A 17,574-nucleotide genomic window follows, 5' to 3' on the forward strand; every position below is an offset into this window, starting at 1 on the left:
ATGGTGGAGTTTCAGCTCTGAGACCTCATAGCACCTCCTAACCTATCTGATCAGAGTCATGGGGCTTGTTATTGGGATATCCATAGGTGTGATTTGCTGGAAGAGGGAATCTACCATGAGCCCTGAGCACTCATGCATGTTCTTACTGGATATGCCAAGAATGCAGGCCCTGATTGCCCTTTATCCAGGCCATTTTCAGGGTTGAGTTGAAGGCAAGCAACCTTGAAGGATGAAGTGATGTCTTTCTCTCCAACAAAGTGCAGGCCTGTTACTGCTCACTGTAAAAGCAGTACATTCTCCAAGCTCAATGTTCTTCTCCTATAAACACAAGTCATTGTGTGCACAAGCCTATCTGTATCACCTCCTTGGGACTTAGGAGACATGGGGAATCAGTGGAAGCCTGACATTCTGGCTACACCCTCTCTCTCTGTTCCTGTCTCTGCCCCAGGAGCCTGTCTTCAGCCAGCACCTAACTTCTCAGCTTGTAAGTAGGGTCAAATCTCAGTCCCTTCCCAGCTCCTGACATGGGTCACCTCCCATGAATGTTACCTGTCCCCTGCACTGCACAGGAATGAAGTGTGTGAACTCCTCCAGAGAGCAGGGGCCCCCTGGGGAAACATGAGGCACCAACCTGGGAAAGGGAACTTCATAAATTCTCAAATGTAAAGGCTAGAAGGAAGCCTTGTGATCAGAAGAAAAGCTTAGTGCAGGGATTCCTAGAAAGTAGGCCGTATCACTGGTGGGTCACAAGATGATTTCAGATGATATGTGAAAGAGCATGATTTTAAATTTTAGTGGCAATTATTTCTAATGTGTGTTAGAAAAAAGGTTTTCCTCTTTAAAGACATATCTAAAGAAAAAGAATAGGCTAACTTAAAAATATACTTAAACAAGATTACAAGTATGTATAAGTTAGATGTGATTAACTGGAACTAAGAAAAAAAAATCTTTATAGTAACTTAAACCCTAAGAACCAAATGTAATGATCTCACATAATGGAAAGTCTGGATGTTCCAGTTTTCTATTGCTGTATAACAAAGCTTCCCACTTAATGACATATGCTCACAGATTTTAAGGATCAGGAATTCATACAGGGCACAGTGGGGATGATTTCTCTCTGTGCCACAATGTTTAGGGCCTTACTTATCAAGGAGACTCTAAATGTTGGAGGTGACTCAATTGGCAGAGGCTGAAATCATCTGAAGGCTTCTCTCCTCACATGTCTGGCACCTAGGCTGGCATGACTCAAAGGCTGAACTCACTAGGGGCTGTTGACCACAGCACCTACACGTGGCTCCTCTATGTGGCTTGGGCTTCCTTATAACATGGCAGACTTAGTGTAATCACCTTCTTACATAGTGGCTCACGATGCCAAGAGCAAGTGTTTCAGGCAATAGGACAGCAGCTATAGGGTCTTTGGTGACCCAGCCTCTGAAATCACCTTGAATCACTTCTGCTGTACTCAAGTCCACCCAGGCTCAAAAAGAAAGGATGTAGAAATGACCTCTTAATGGATGGTATGTCAAAGAATTTATAGAGCTAGTAAATACTTAAATTCCAAAAGACCTACAGCTGGTGGCTTTAAATATATCATTTTAAAAAAGAAACTAGAGGTGTCTATACTTAAGATGCTGCTGACACACTCAAGTGTTCAGTATATGTGCTTGTTATTATTACTTGAGTCTTCCAGATTTTTCCCCACATATACCAACTCACATAAATATATAAGTATCATGGCACACAGATAAAACATTATACACACATTTCTGTAAATTTTAAAAAACTACAACACAGACGGATATCTCTTTACATCTGTGTCTATAAAATGATCTCTTTTTAAAAACTTTTTATTGTGGAAAATTTGAGACATATACAAAAGTAGAAGAAATCATTTAACAAAGTCCCATGTGCCCATCACCCAACTCCAAAGATTACCAACTTATGGACAGTCTAGTTTCATCTCTGCCAACATCCACCTTCTATCTATCTATCTATCTATCTATCTATCTATCTATCATCTATTTATACAGTAGGCCCCATGCCCAACATGGAGCTTGAACTCATGAGTTCTTGAACTCAGGGACACAACCCTGAGATTGAGAGTTGCATGTTCTACTGACTGAGCCACCCAGGCACCCTGCTCCCAAATTATTTTGAAGCAAAACCCAGACATCATATCATTTCATTAGCAAACATTCTAGTATGTATTAGAGTTATCCATTTTATTATTTAAAAAATTTTTTAATGTTTATTTATTTTTGAGAGAGAACATCAGCAGGGGAGGGGCAGAGAGAGGGAGAACAGAGGATCTGAAGCAGCCTCTGTGCTGACAACAGAGAGCCTGATGCAGGGCATGAACTCACGAACCATGAGATCATGACCCGAGCTGAAGTCGGATGCTTAACTGACTGAGTCATCCAGGCACCCTTACCCCTTTTATTAAATGACAAAATCAATACCTGGTTGTCATAAAGAAGCCTGACATTACACACAAATAACTTGGAAAATAAATATTCTTCATAGCCTCAACTTCTAGAAATAACTGCTGTTAACATACTCATAGTGACTATTCCCCTAGATCTCTTTCTCTATGCACATACTTAAAAAAAATCAAAACAGGCACATTTGGTACATTGTTTTGTTTTGTTTTTATCTTAGAGCACATGAGCAAGCAGGGGAGAGGGACAGAGGAAGAGAGAATCTTGAGCAGGCTCCATGCTCAGCACAGAGCCTGATGCAGGGCTCGATCCCATGACCCTGGGATCATGACCTGAGCGAAAATCAAGAGTTGTACACCTAACAGACTGAGCCACCCAGGTGCCCCAGGTATATTGTTTTGTGACAAAAACATTTTATTTAACAATATACCTTGGCCATATATTGCAGCAAAAGTTCTGGATCTTTCTGTTGGATTTTCCTAGCTCTTGATGCCCTGGAAAGTGGGGCAAGTTCTAGTGTAAAGATTCAGGCAGTGGGCACCTGGGTGGCTCAGTCAGTTAAGCATCTGACTTTGGCTCAGGTCACGATCTCACGATTTGTTAAGTTTGAGCCCCGTATCGGGCTCTGTGCTGACAGCTCAGAGCCTGGAGTCTGCTTCGGATTCTCTGTCTCCCTCTCTCTCTATCCCTCCCCTGCTCATGCTCTGTCTCACCCTCTCTACCAAAGATAAATAAACTTAAAAAAAATTTTTTTCAGACAGAAGCCACCATGCAAAAGCAAGAAAGCCAGCATTTTAACCCTTCCTCTCATCCCCTCCCTACTAAATTAGAGTTTTACTTAAATTGGTTCAGCCCAATCTGGACAAATCATGGCTGGGTTTTGAGAGGCAGTTCTGAGCTGGCTATTTGAGAAGTAACACTTATGATAAGGCAGACAGGGCCTTCACTTGGGAGGCTGAACAGTAAACTGTAAATGAACCTGGACTGGGATTCCAGACACCTGAGTTCCTTATCTTGACTCTGCATTTTGTATGTTTCATTACCGTTAAATTTTTGAGATATCTCTTTCCTAGGTGAATTACAAAGGTAGAGAACCGAGGTATCTTTTTATTAGGCCATCTTATTAGGTATAAATTGGAAAAGAGGGAAATAAACCTATCACTATTTGAAGAAAAGGAGTATGTAGTTGGAAACACCAAGAGAATGAACTGAGAAACTGTTGCAAACAATAAAAGAATTCTGCAGAATAATATGGTAAAGAATTAATAAACAGCCACTGCTTTCATATATGCAAACATCAACCAGGTAGAAGACCTAATGGAAAAAAATATCCTATTTATAATAGCAACAAAAAAGATGGAAAAGGATTCATTTTGTAAAGAGATTTAATAATTTCTTTATAAAATACCTAGGAATTATTTAATCATTTCTTTACAAAAGACCTATATGCAGAAAATGTTAAAATATTACCAAAGAGGAGCACCAGGGTGGCTCAGTCAGTTAAGTGTCCAAATCTTGATTTCAGCTCAGGTCATGATCTCACAGTTCATAAAATCAAGCCCCACATCAGGCTCCACGCTTACAGCATGGAGCCTACTTGGGATTCTCTCTCTCCCTCTCTCTTTCTGCCCTTCCTCTGATCATGTGCTCCCTCTCTCTCTCTCTCTCTCTCTCAAAACAAATAAACATTAAAAAGATATATTAGCAGGGGCACCTGCGTGGCTCTGTTGGTTAAGCACCCAACGTCAGCTCAGGTCATACTCTCACGGTTCATGAGTTTGAGCCCTGCATCAGGCTCCATGCTGACAGTGCAGAGACTGCTTGGGATTCTCTCTCTCTCCCTCTCTGCCCCCTCCCCATTTGCATCCTCTCTCTCTATCTCTCTCTCTCAAAATAACAAATAAATAAACTTAAAATATATATCTATACCATCTATCTATTTAAGCAAAGAACATCAAAGATTTGAATAGAAAAACATGTTCTTGTATAAAATGACTCAATAACACGAAGATGTCATTTTTACTATATTTACATTTATCCTAATGCCACTAGAAATACCAACAAAGTTATTTTTAAAAACTAAACAAGGTAATTCTAAATTCCATAGGAAAAATAAACAAATAGGAACTTCCAACTCCTATTTTGGCTTAGGTCACAATTCCAGGGCCGTGGTATCGAGCCCCATGTCGGGCTCTGTGCTGAGCATGGAGCCTGCTTAAGATTCTCTCTCTCTCTTTCTCTCTCTCTCTCTCTCCCTCTGCCCCTCTCCCACTCGTGGTCTCTCTCTCTAAAAAGAAAAGAAGAAAATAAAAATAAGCAAATAGGAATATCTGGTAAAACTCTGAAAAATAGAATGAGAAAAACCAGCTGCATCAGACATTCAAACTTATTACATAACCACAACAAGACAGTGCAGCTACGTCACATGAATAGATAGGGAGTAACTACTTGGACAGAAGAGAAAGTCCAGAATACACCCAAAATACAAGGAATTAAGTATATGATAATGGTGGCATCTCACACAAGAGGAGAAAAAAGAGACTATTTCAAGAGAGTTGATGGGACAGCAAGGTAGCCCACGTGGGGGAAAAAAAAAAGATCCATTCTTCACTCTCTTCTTCAAGATAATTTCAACATGAATCAAAATTTAAGTTAAAAAATAAAGATACTAGGAGAAAACATAAATTCCTTTATTTCGTTGGCATGAAAAAGTCTTCTCTAATCATGACTAAAATTCCAAAGAAGTTTGACAGCAGACATGAAAGAAAGAAAGAAAGAAAGAAAGAAAGAAAGAGAAAAGAAGAAAGAAAGAAAGATGAGGGGGGAGAAAGAAAGGGAAAAAGACTTCTACATGGCAAAAATACCAGAATCAATTTTTTTTTAATTTTTTTGAATGTTTATCTATTTTTGAGAGGGAGGGAGAGAGAGCAAGCGAGCACAGATGGGGGAGGGGCAGAAAGAGAGAGAGAGACAGACAGACAGACAGACAGACAGAATCTGAAATGGGTTGCAGCCACTGAGCTGTCAGCATGGAGCCTGATGTGGGGTTTGAACTCTGAACAGCGAGATCATGACCTGAGCTGAAGTTGGACCGACTTAGCCACCCAGGCACCCGCGGAATCAAATTTAAAAAGCAAACAATATATTGGGAAAAATTTTTTCTGTAACTCATATCACAGACAAAGGGCTAATTCCTTGATATGCAAAGAGCTCTGGGAAGCAAAAAGAAAAACAACCCAATATTAAAATGGGCAAGGATAAAAATGGATAATTCATCAACAAAGGAAGTGCATGAAGAGATGTTCTAATTAACCCAGAGTAAGAAAAGTGCAAAACACACTGATCTGCTATTTTTTACCAACAGATTGGCAAAAACCTTAACATGACACTCTTAGTGAGCCCACAGCAGTCTCATTCATCTGTGGTAAAGTTAATGAACAACATAAATTGGTACAACCCCTATCGAGCGCAATTGGAAATGCCAAAATTTAAAATACATATACCCTTTGACCCCAAAACTCCATTTCTGAGAATTTATAACAGCAACATTTACCAGTAAGCATGAAATGCTGAATGCACAAGGTTATTTGCTGCAGTATTGTTCATAACAGCATATGATTAGAAAGAATCTAAATGTTCATTAACAAACTGGTTAAATAATTTACAGTATATAAACAATGGTACACAATTATAAAAAGGAAGGAGTGGGACTTCTGACTCCACCAAAATGAAACAGCCTCATTTCTCCTAGTCTTCTTGCTTAACTAAAAAACCCTGGACATGACACAACAACAAGCATAAGAAGACTCTGAAGGATGGAAAGGAGAAGATACATTACAAACCAATAGCTGTCATGAATTTAGATGCAAAAATCTTCAACAAAATATTAGCAAATCAAATCCAGCAGTGTTTAAAAATAATTATATACCATGCCCAACTGGGATTTATTTGAGGTATAGGGGAAGAAAAAATTTTATTCTATCCTTCTGGTTTCTTTTGGTTAGTCTACTAATCAAATCAACGCAAGGTGTATTCACAGGAGAAAAACAAATTTAATTACATACATACAGGAAGAAATATGAGACCCAAGGGACAAGTTGGTCAGTTGAGGCTTATATGCCATCCTGAGCTCAGGAATGGGATAGGGATCTGGGGCTTCAAAGGGAAGGAGGATAATTTACAGGACAATTAGAACAGATGTTTGGTTGATGTTTGCCCTGCCATACAGACAGGTCTTTCAGATAAAAATTCTCTCCGGTAATAGCTCTCTTTCTTGACCAGGCCCCCTGTCTAAATACTTTCAGGTAGTTAAGAGAGAGGTAAGAGTTTGTCTTGAGTTTGCTGGGTCTGGATTGCCTTAAGCTCAAAATAATCCGCATGTCATATTTTGGGTCAGTATTTTGCTCCTCCTCACAGGTATGCAATTGTGGTATCCTAATTTATAATAAGAAATATATATTGGATCTTCCTCCCAGTTTCTGGCACAGAGCTTCTAAAACCCTTGGAATTTCCTGTGAGGAGAGTCATAAAGGTAACTTTTGTTATCTTAATGAGGTAACTTTTGGAAAGCACCTAAGGTGGGAGCTAGCTGTCAGGAAAACTAACCATGTGCTTAGAGGATTGGAACACTCAGTTCTACCCCCCTGATCTCTGGGATAGAAGAGATCTACCTTCTAAGGTAGAAGCGTTGGAGAATTCAATCACCAAGAGCCAATGATTTAACCTATAATGCCTTTGTAACGCCTCCATAAAAACCCAAAAGGATGAGGCTTGGAGAGCTTCCAGGTTGGTGAACAAAAGGCTTCCACATGCCACCATTCCAGACTCCAAACTCAACAAGTCTCTTCTGGCTGTTGGTTTGTATCTTTTAATATAATTTGCAATAAGTCAGTAATCCATTGCATAAATGGGTTTCCTGAGTTCCGTAAACCACTGTAACAAATTAATCAACCCTACGGAGGGGTCATAGGAACCACTGATTTACAGACAGTTGGTCAGAAACAGAAACACAGATTAACAACCTGGGTTTGTGACTGGATCTGAAATGGAAGGCAATCTTGTGGGACTGAACACTTAACCGGTGGAATCTGATATGATCTCCAGATAGCGTTAGAATTGAGTTGAGGGGCACCTGGGTGGCTCAATTTGTTAAGCGTCCAACTCTTCATTTAGGCTCAGGTGACGATCTCACAGTTTGTGAGTTCAAGCCCCCTGTCAGGCTCTGCACTGATAGTGCAGAGCCTGCTTGGGATTCTCTATCTCCCTCTCTCTCTGCCTCTGCCCCACTGGCATGCACATGTGCTCTCTCTCTCTCTCTCTCTCTCTCAAAAATAAATAAATAGACATTTTTTAAAAAAAGAATTGAGGGGGCGCCTGGGTGGCGCAGTCGGTTAAGCGTCCGACTTCAGCCAGGTCACGATCTCGCGGTCCGTGAGTTCGAGCCCCGCGTCAGGCTCTGGGCTGATGGCTCAGAGCCTGGAGCCTGTTTCCAATTCTGTGTCTCCCTCTCTCTCTGCCCCTCCCCCGTTCATGCTCTGTCTCTCTCTGTCCCAAAAATAAATAAACGTTGAAAAAAAAATTAAAAAAAAAAAAAAAAGAATTGAGGGGCGCCTGGGTGGCTCAATTGGTTGAGCAGCCAACTTCCGGCTCAGATCACGATCTCGTGGTCTGTGAGTCCGAGCCCTGCATCCGGCTCTGGGCTAACAGCTTAGAGCCTGGGGCCTGCTTCAGATTCTGTGTCTCCCTTCTCTCTCTGACACTCCCCCACTTGTGCTCTGTCTTGCTCTGTCTCTCAAAATAAATGTTAAAAAAAATTTTTTTTAAAGAATTGAGATGAACTGTATGACACTCAGCTGGTGTGGGAGAATTGCTTTTTGGTATGGGGAAAACTCCCTCCGACCACACACACACACACACACACACACGCACACACACACATTGGAATAACAAGTCAGTTCAACATATCAACAGGTTAAAGAGAAGTGATATGATCAATTGATGTGGACAAAGCATTGACAAAATACACCTATTCATGATAAAAAAAAAAAAAAAACACCTCTCAGCAAACTGGGAATAGAGGGAAACTACTTCAACTTGATAAAGAACATCTATCAAAAAACCTATAACTAATATCATACTTAACAATGAAAGACTGAATATTTCTCTCTATGATTAGGAACAAGCCAAGGATGTCTGTTCTCACTGCTAGAAGTTATAGCCAGTGCAATTAGGCAAGAAAAAATTTAAAAAAAGATAGGAAGAAAAAAATCACATCTATTTGCATATGACATGGTCCCTTATATAGAAAACACCAAGGAATCTAAAAATATAAAAAACAAACAAACAAAAAATACAAAACCTCCTAGAACTAATAAACAAGTTCAACAAGGTCATACACACAGATATCAACACACAGATCAACTCACAGATATCAATATGTTTGTGTAAACTAATAACAAACATGTAGAAACTGAAATTAAAAACACAATACCATTTAGTATAACTCCAAATATAATTAAAGAATTAGGTTAAAACTTAACAAAAGATATGCAAGATCTGTATTATAAAATTACAAAATTATGGGGCGCCTGGGTGGCTCAGTTGGTTAAGCGTCTGACATTGGCTCAGGTCATGATCTCATGGTCCATGAGTTTGAGCCCCACATCAGGCTCTGTGCTGACAGTTCAGAGCCTGGAGCCTGCTTTGGGTTCTGTGTCTCCCTCTCTCTCTGCCCCTCCCCCACTCATGCTCTGTCTGTCTGTCTTTCTCTCTCTGTCTCTCTCAAAAATAAATAATCATCAAATTTTTTAAAAATTATAAAATGCTGATGAAAGATAGCCAGTATTTAAATAATTGCAGGGACATTCCATATTCATGGGTCAGAAGACTCAATGTAGTAAAGATGTCAATTCTCTTTAAATTGATCTATAGGTTTTATCTAATTCCTATCAAAATCCCAGCAAGGTTTTATTTTATTTTTTATAGATATGAACAAGTTTAGATTGGTTAAACCAATACTGAAAAAGAAAAATAAAGTGGGAAGAATTACCCTACCTGATAATAAAGTCTATTATATAAGTACAATAATCAAAGCCATTCAATATTGGAAGAAGGAAAAACACATAGATCAAGAGAACAGAATAGAGAATACATAAATAGACTCGTACATATATGCCCAACACAAAAACAACTTGGGGCACCTAGGTGGCATAGTTGGTTGAGCATCTGACTCTTGATTTCAGCTCAGGTCATATCTCATGGTTCATGACATCGAGACTTTCATCAGGCTCTGCACTGACAGTGTGGATCCTGCTTGGGATTCTCATCTCCCTCTCTCTCTGCCCCTACCCTGCTTGCGTTCTCTCTCTCAAAATAAATAGATAAGCCTAAAAAAATTTTTTTAACTTTATTTTTAATTTTTTTTTAATTTACATCCAAATTAATTAGCATATCGTGAAGCAGTGATTTCAGGAGTAGATTCCTTAATGCCCCTTACCCATTTAGCCCATCCCCCCTCCCACAACCCCTCAGGTAACCCTCAGTTTGTTCTCCATGTTTGTAAGACTCTTCTGTTTTGTCCCCCTCCCTGTTTTTTTTTTTTTTAATTTTTTTTTCAACGTTTATTTATTTTTGGGACAGAGAGAGACAGAGCATGAACGGGGGAGGGGCAGAGAGAGAGGGAGACACAGAATTGGAAACTGGCTCCAGGCTCCGAGCCATCAGCCCAGAGCCTGATACGGGGCTCGAACTCCCGGACCGCGAGATCGTGACCTGGCTGAAGTCGGACGCTTAACCGACTGCGCCACCCAGGCGCCCCTCCCCCTCCCTGTTTTAATATTATTTTTGTTTCCCTTCCCTTATGTTCATCTGTTTTGTCCTCATATGAGTGAAGTCATATGATTTTTGTCTTTCTCTGACTAATTAAAACTTAAAAATTTTTTAAACAAAAAAACAATTCAAGGGGGGAGGATAGGCTTCTCCACAAATGAGGATGGAAAATTGGACATCCATAAGCAAAACAAAACAAAACAAAATAGAAAAACAAAAAACCTTGACCTAAACCTCACACTTTACACAAAAATGAACTTAAAATATTACAGACTCATATGTAAAATGCAAAACTATGAAACTTTCAGGAAAAAATTAGAAAAAAAAATCTTTGGGGTGGTTATGGGCTTTGTGTCCCCCTCAAAATTCATGTTGAAGTCCTAACCTTCAGCATCTCAGTGTGACTGTTTTGGAGATAAGGTCTCTAAAGAGATAATTAAGGTTAAATGGGGTCATTAGGATGGGTCTTAATCCAATATGACTGGTGTCCTAATAAGACGAGGAAATTAGGACATAGACACACATAGGAGAAATCCTGTGAAGAAGCCAATCTTGCTGACACCTTAATCTTGAACTTCTAGCTCTAGAATTCTGAGTAAGTAAGTAAATAGATAAATTCCTGTTGTTTATACCACCAGTCCATGGTACTGTGTTATGGCAGTACTAGCAAAGTAATAAAGGAGTGTAGAGCTAGGCAATGAGTTCTTAGACTTGACACTAAAAGCATGATCCATAAAAGGTAAAACTGATAAAGCAGACCTCATTAAAATTAAAACCTTTTTCTCTATGGAAAGACTCTGTTAGGAAGATAAAGGGACAAGCTACAGACTAAGAGAAAATTGTTGCAATCCACATATCTGACAAGGGACCAGTATCTAGAATACACAAATAATTCTCTCAATACTCAACAATAACAAATTCAAAAACAATCCAATTAGAAAACAGACGAGAGACATGAATAGACATTTCGCCAAACAAGATAGATAGAAGGCAAATGAGCATATGAAAATATGCTCAACATCATTAGCCATTAGGAGACTGTAAATCAAAATTATAATGAGATATCACTACATGCCTATCTGAATGGCTAAAATGAAAAATAGTAACAATGCCAAATGCTGGTGCAGATGCAGAGAAACTGGAAACAACCCAGCAACTGCACTCTGGGGCAATTATCCTGGAGAAATGAAAATGAATCTTCACGTTAAAATCTGTATACAAATGTTCAGAGCGGTTTAATTTGTAATAGCCCAAAACTGATAACAGCCCAGATGTCTTTCAATGAGTGAATGGTCAAGCAAGCTATGACATGTCCATATCACAATATGCTGGTCAGCAGTGAAAAGGAACAAACAGGCCTACGATACATGCAACAACCTGGATGAATCTCCAGGAAATTATGTTAAGTTAAAAAATCAATCCCAGAAGGTTCAAGCTATATGATTCATTTGTATATCAGTCTTCAGATGTCAGAACTATAGACAAGCAGAACAGATTGATGGTGACCAAGGGTAAGAAAAGATGAGGAGGAAGTGGTGGGGAGGAAGCAGACGTGCCAATACCAGGGCAACACATGAGATCTTTGTGGTGGTGGAACTATTCTGTATGTTGACTGTATCAGTGTTAATACGCTGGTGATGTTAACGTAATACGTTGGTTTTGGCAAAAGGTCACCATTGAGGGAAACTGGATAAATGGTACACAAGACCTCTCAGAATTATTTCTTATAACTGCATGTGAACCTACAAAAGTTTTATGTTAAAAAAGAGAGAAAATGAGAATCCTCTCTATAATGATGTGGGGAGATCTCACTATTAAGTGGGGGAAAAAAAGGATCAGAGAAGTGTGAAAATTTGCATGCATAGGTAAATCTGGAAGGATACATGTGAAACTACTTAGGTTATTCACTGAGGAATCCCTAAGGGTGGCAAGAGGTGGATGGGGAAGGGGGTGTGTGGGAAAGGCACATGTGTTTTTATAATGTCGGCTTTTTAACCATGGGAAAAACTTAAAAAAAGAGAAGAAAAAAGATTCTTCTAGCTTCCTCTGTAAGGAGAGTGGATTGGAGGGACCAAAGGTGGAATTGGAGAGACCAGAAAGGACACTTTACCCAGCTGGAGAACAACAGAGCTCCACATTCTCCAATGCAGCCTAATCTACCTTTTAAAACAGATTGACTGCTGGGGCATCTGGGTGGCTCAGTTGGTTGAGCATCCAGCTCTTGATTTCTGCTCAGATCATGATCTCAGGGTCATAGTTTCCAGCCCCGAGTCAGGCTCTCCACTGACAGTGCAAAGCCTGCTTGGGATTCTCTGTCTCCTCTCTCTCTGTCCCTGTCCTGCTCCTGTGCATGCACGCACTCTCTCTCTCAAAAATAAATATACATTTAAAAATAAAAATAAAACAAATTAACTGCTCCCCTCTGCTGGGAAAACTTTCTCACCCCTAGGAAAAAGGGCAGCCACTCAGCACAACATTCAAGACATTTCACAATGTGGTCTACCGCTGATATCTCCTGGCGCATCCTGTCTCACTGCCCCTTGAATCACGATGTTCTTTCATCTGAACTCTTGAAGTACTGTCACACCTTTGTGCCTTTGCCCATGCTCTTCCTTCTGCCTGGAATGCCCTTCCTGCACATTTCACACTTAGCATCTCCAACTCTTTAAGATCAAACTCCAGGTTCTCCTTTTTTCTGGATGCTTTTCTGACCAATCCATCTCCTAAAACCCTATATCCAATTAACTGCTCTCTGTTGAGCGTTCCCAAGGCACTTTCTCTTACTGCCATTTTATCACTTGTGACATTGGCATACACTCAGATGTGACTTTAATTAATTGTTACTAAATAATTAATTGAGTGGTCATTTGTTTAATATCTTTTCCCCCACTAGACTGCCAATTTCAGGAAGGTAGGAACCATGTCTGTCATACAATCTCATTTACTGGGGCTCTGTCTGGGATCCCGGGGCTTACTGCTAAGGGGTTCTCTGAAGGGTTTGGGATCTTGAGCCCCCATTCATCTTAAAGGAGCAACATCCTGAAAGGTGGTACTGGAGCATGTTCTAACTGCCACTGAAAGGACTGAACTCTTACTCTCCTTGTTCAGTTCATGCAACCTTATTATTGGAGCCCTACCTGGCAGGCTCCAATGAGCCTCTCTGAGGTTCCAGCCCACCAGATGTAAGGGGTTAAACTCTGCCGGCAGGGCTTGGGGGCAGGGAGCCTAGAGCAACACAGAGGTCACCAACCACAAGTGACTGTTTAAATTTAAATTAGTTTAAATTAAATTAAAAAAATTAAGATCCTTAGTCAAGTTAGCCATATTTCTTTTTTTTTTTATGTTTATTTTTGAGAGAGAGAGTGGGTGGGGTAAGGGCAGAGAGAGGGGACAGAGGATCCGAAGTGGGCTCCCCACCGACAGCAACAAGTGAGCTCAATTGTGGGACTCAAACTCACGACTGACCCTGAGATCATGACCTGAGCCGAAGTCAGACACTCAACTGACTGAGCCATCCAGGCGCCCCAAGCTAGCCACATTTCAAATGTTCAATAGCTATCTGTGGCTAGCGGCCACTATGTGACACAGCATGGAATTATAAAACATTTGCATCATTACCGGCAGTTCTATTGAACATCTAGAGAATTACTCTTTACTGAGTGCCTCCCATAAAGTAGCAGCCTACCAAAGTACATCAGAGAGTATGCTCTGGGGTCAGACTGTCTGGGTTTGAACCCCAGCTCTACAGTCACTAGCTGCGTGACCTTGAGCAAGTTTCTTCATTTCTCTGTGCCTCATTTTCTTCAACTATAAATCTGGAGTAAGTCATAGTAGTATCTATCTCATGAGGTTGTTGTGAGGACTCCATGAGATAATACATGTAAAACTTGGGAACACTGCCCTGGCCCATAGTAAATGCTCGGTACCTGGTTTGTTTGGTTTTGAAATTTTTTTCTTTTATACATATATATATATTTTTTTTTTTTTTTTAATGTTTATTTATTTTTGAGAGAGAGAGAGAGCATGAGGAAGGGGCAAAGAGAGGCAGAGAGAAAATCCCAAGCAGGCTCCGTGCTGTCAGCACAGAGCCTCATGCAGGGCTCAATCCCATGAACTGTGAGATCATGACCTGAGCTGAAATCAAGAGTCAGATGCTTAACTGACTGAGCCACCCAGGCGCCCCCCAAAAATGTTTTCTTTAAATCTCATAACCGTCTTCCTGGTGGGTGCTGTCATGAGTCCCATTTACAGATGGGGAAATTGAGGTTCAGAAAGCTGAAGGAACTTGTCCAAAGTCACATGGTAAGAAAACGGCAAAACTGGATTTGAACCCCAAAACCCATGGTTTTCCAGCCCTCTTCCTTTGAGGGATGGGGATGGATGTGTCCCTAGTCCCAGCTGGAACTTGTTTTAGCTCCACAGTCCTCTTTGCCAAGATGAGCTCCTGCCAACCCTACCAGGAGCTCCAAGCACTTGACTAATGCCCCACTGCCATCAGCAGGGGTCTCCGCCATCAGCTGGCATCTGTCAGAAAGCCTTCTCCTTCCTGCTGCCCTAGATGAGATGCTGGACCCGGAGCGCTGTGCAAATAGAACATGAATTCTGCTGACAGGGTAATAATAAGGCTCCTAAATCAGCACTTGGACTTTTTGCTTTACATATATTACTCAAATTACGTGTCAGGGATTAATATACATTATAAACCAGATGTGCCAGTTACATATTTCTCTCTGGAACGTCTCTTGGGTGTCTCCTGAAACTGCTAGTGGTGTTAATCACACATCCTCCCCACCATGCTTGGGCCGTGGTGGGGCCACACTGACAGCAGGAGGGCCAGGCAGGGGTCAGGAAGGATGGGAGGCCTGGTGGAACTAGAAGGAACCAGAAGCTGATTTTCTCACTTTGGAACCAGGCCCAGCCACACTGGGTTTCTCAACCACTTCTGTATCTTCAGCTGTAAAAGCTATGGTTTTCAGTCCCCAGTGCTTAGCCAGAGTCTGGTACCTAGTACATATTCAGAGGAGGTGGCAGAGGCTGCTGATTGCCTACCAAGGGTATCCTCATTTCCAGTGAATAGAACCCTGCTATTGTTTGGAGCTGCAACGTACTCATCTTCCCAATTTCCTTGTGAATAGGTATGGGTATGTGAGTCAATTCCAGCCAATGAGATGGAAGCAGAAATATGCTGGGGATTTTTGGGAAATCCTTACAGAAGGACCATCCCTTACTTCTCGATTCCTTTTCTCCCTGCCTGGGACATAGTCTTGATGGTTACAGCTGCAGCCAGCTTGCAACTATGAGGCTATAAGCATGAAAACAAAAGCCTACGTGCTACCGTGGAGGTGTGAGAAGACAGAGTCTGGAATCATGTAGGTATATCTGGGCCTTTGTACCAGCCCTGTTCTGCCTCCTCCAGACATATTTTTTTTTTCAGACACATTTTTATGTAAGGTAAACAAGCCATATCTTAAGTTTGCAGTTACTGGAGCTTATCATATGCCTGATGTATCCGCCTTCAGTGTCCCTGTTATCCACAGAGAAGCAACTCTTGGGGAAGGGAAGCTCCTCAGTGCCTGCCTCTCTTCTCTGAGAGACATTCCTGCCCACACCCGCTTCTCAGTGTTTTCACCACGCTCCCTGCTGAGTGGGCAGTGGATCATGGCCATAGCTAACTGAGTCAGTGGAAGAAATCTGACCCAACTGGATTCTCTCCCTGAGAATTTCAACTGGACCGAGAGATTTACATTCAGAACACACAGGCTGGCATCTGCAGCCCATCATGGCCCTGGGAGGGTTTGTTTGGCCTATTCAGCATTTTTTTAGATTACTGATAACTGAAAACATCATGCTTTCCATAAAAATCCAGATTTCTGGCTTCTCTTGAAACAGTGGAAAGTCTGGTATCACTGGGCTCCCATTCCATGCGGCAAAAAAGGCTGCTGCCGAGAAGTAGCTGTTCCCTCTAGACAGGCACGCACCCTCCCGGGGTTCCATAGTCCTCACCTGGCCCCACGGTATTCTTATGCATGGCTCCACCTCACCTATTCCTGTTGCCTGCCTGGCTCCTCCAGGTGTTTGAGTTTAGACATCTGCTCTGATTACTCTCTGCAAGGCCCTGAATCATGATGATGATAAAATGCTGCTGCCGAAGATAACAATAGCAACAATTATTTTTTTTAATTTGTAATGTTTATTTATTTTTGATAGAGACAGAGCATGAGTGGGGGAGAGGCAGAGAGAGAAGGAGACCCAGAATCCGAAGCAGGCTCCAGGCTCTGAGCTGTCAGCACAGAGCCTGATGCCGGGCTCAAACTCACAGACCACGAGATCACGATCTGAGTCGAAGTAGGACACTTAACCGACTGAGCCACCCACATGCCCCAATAGCAACAATTATTGATGGTCACTCTGAGCCAAGTAGCATGGCGAGGGCTGTCTTTCTGGTTCCTGGTGAGGCCTGGATGTGCTCCACACTTGGGTTCCAAGGAAACCTCCACCAGTTGGGAATCACAAATGCAAGCACTGGAAACTGATTCTGGTAGATTTATGCAGAAAAGGAAATCTGTGGAAAAGATACCGAAAAGCCTCTGCACCACTGGGAAGGCTAGAGAACCAGACCTGGCCACCACAGAGGCAGAAACACAGGCTAGTCTGGTGAGAACCCTGCTGCCCCCACCACAGAGTACCAGACCCTTCAGCTTGCCCATCTGACCCTGCTAAAACTCCACACCTGACACTAGTGACTGCCATGGGCCCTACCACCTGGGCTGCCCCAGAGACGATTGCTTCTCTAGCCACCATCACTAGATTAGGCCTCTCCATTCTCCACTCTCCCTGGGTCTTTGTATCACTTGCTCCTCATTCAAAGTCTAATGCGTACCTCTGATTGCCTGAGCCTAGTTGCCCAAGCCCTAGTTGCAAGGGAGGTTGGGAAAGCAAATAGTTAGCACTTCCTCCACATTCTACATTGGGAAGTGAGTTCTACTTCCTACTAAGACTCATATGATGGCGAATTCTCCAGGCACAAGTATGGGTTTCTGAGTCTGGACAGTCAAGAGGGGCAACTATAAATGAAAACTTTTAAACTAGATAGCTCAAGTCAGGGTTGCATTAGGAAAGAGATGGCACACTCAACTGAAATAAGGAGAATAAAGAATTTATAAAGGCTCAAGAAGGGTCAAGGAAAACAAGTGAGGGATGGGGAAGCACCCCAGAGATTGCAACAGTTGGGGGGCATTAAGACTCCAGGCCTGAAGGGGCAAGGAGTGGGGATACTTACAGGAATGTGAAAACAGCTGAAGTTGTAGAA

The sequence above is a fragment of the Prionailurus viverrinus genome, chromosome A3 (genome assembly GCF_022837055.1).
Source record: "Prionailurus viverrinus isolate Anna chromosome A3, UM_Priviv_1.0, whole genome shotgun sequence".
NCBI lineage: Eukaryota > Metazoa > Chordata > Mammalia > Carnivora > Felidae > Prionailurus > Prionailurus viverrinus.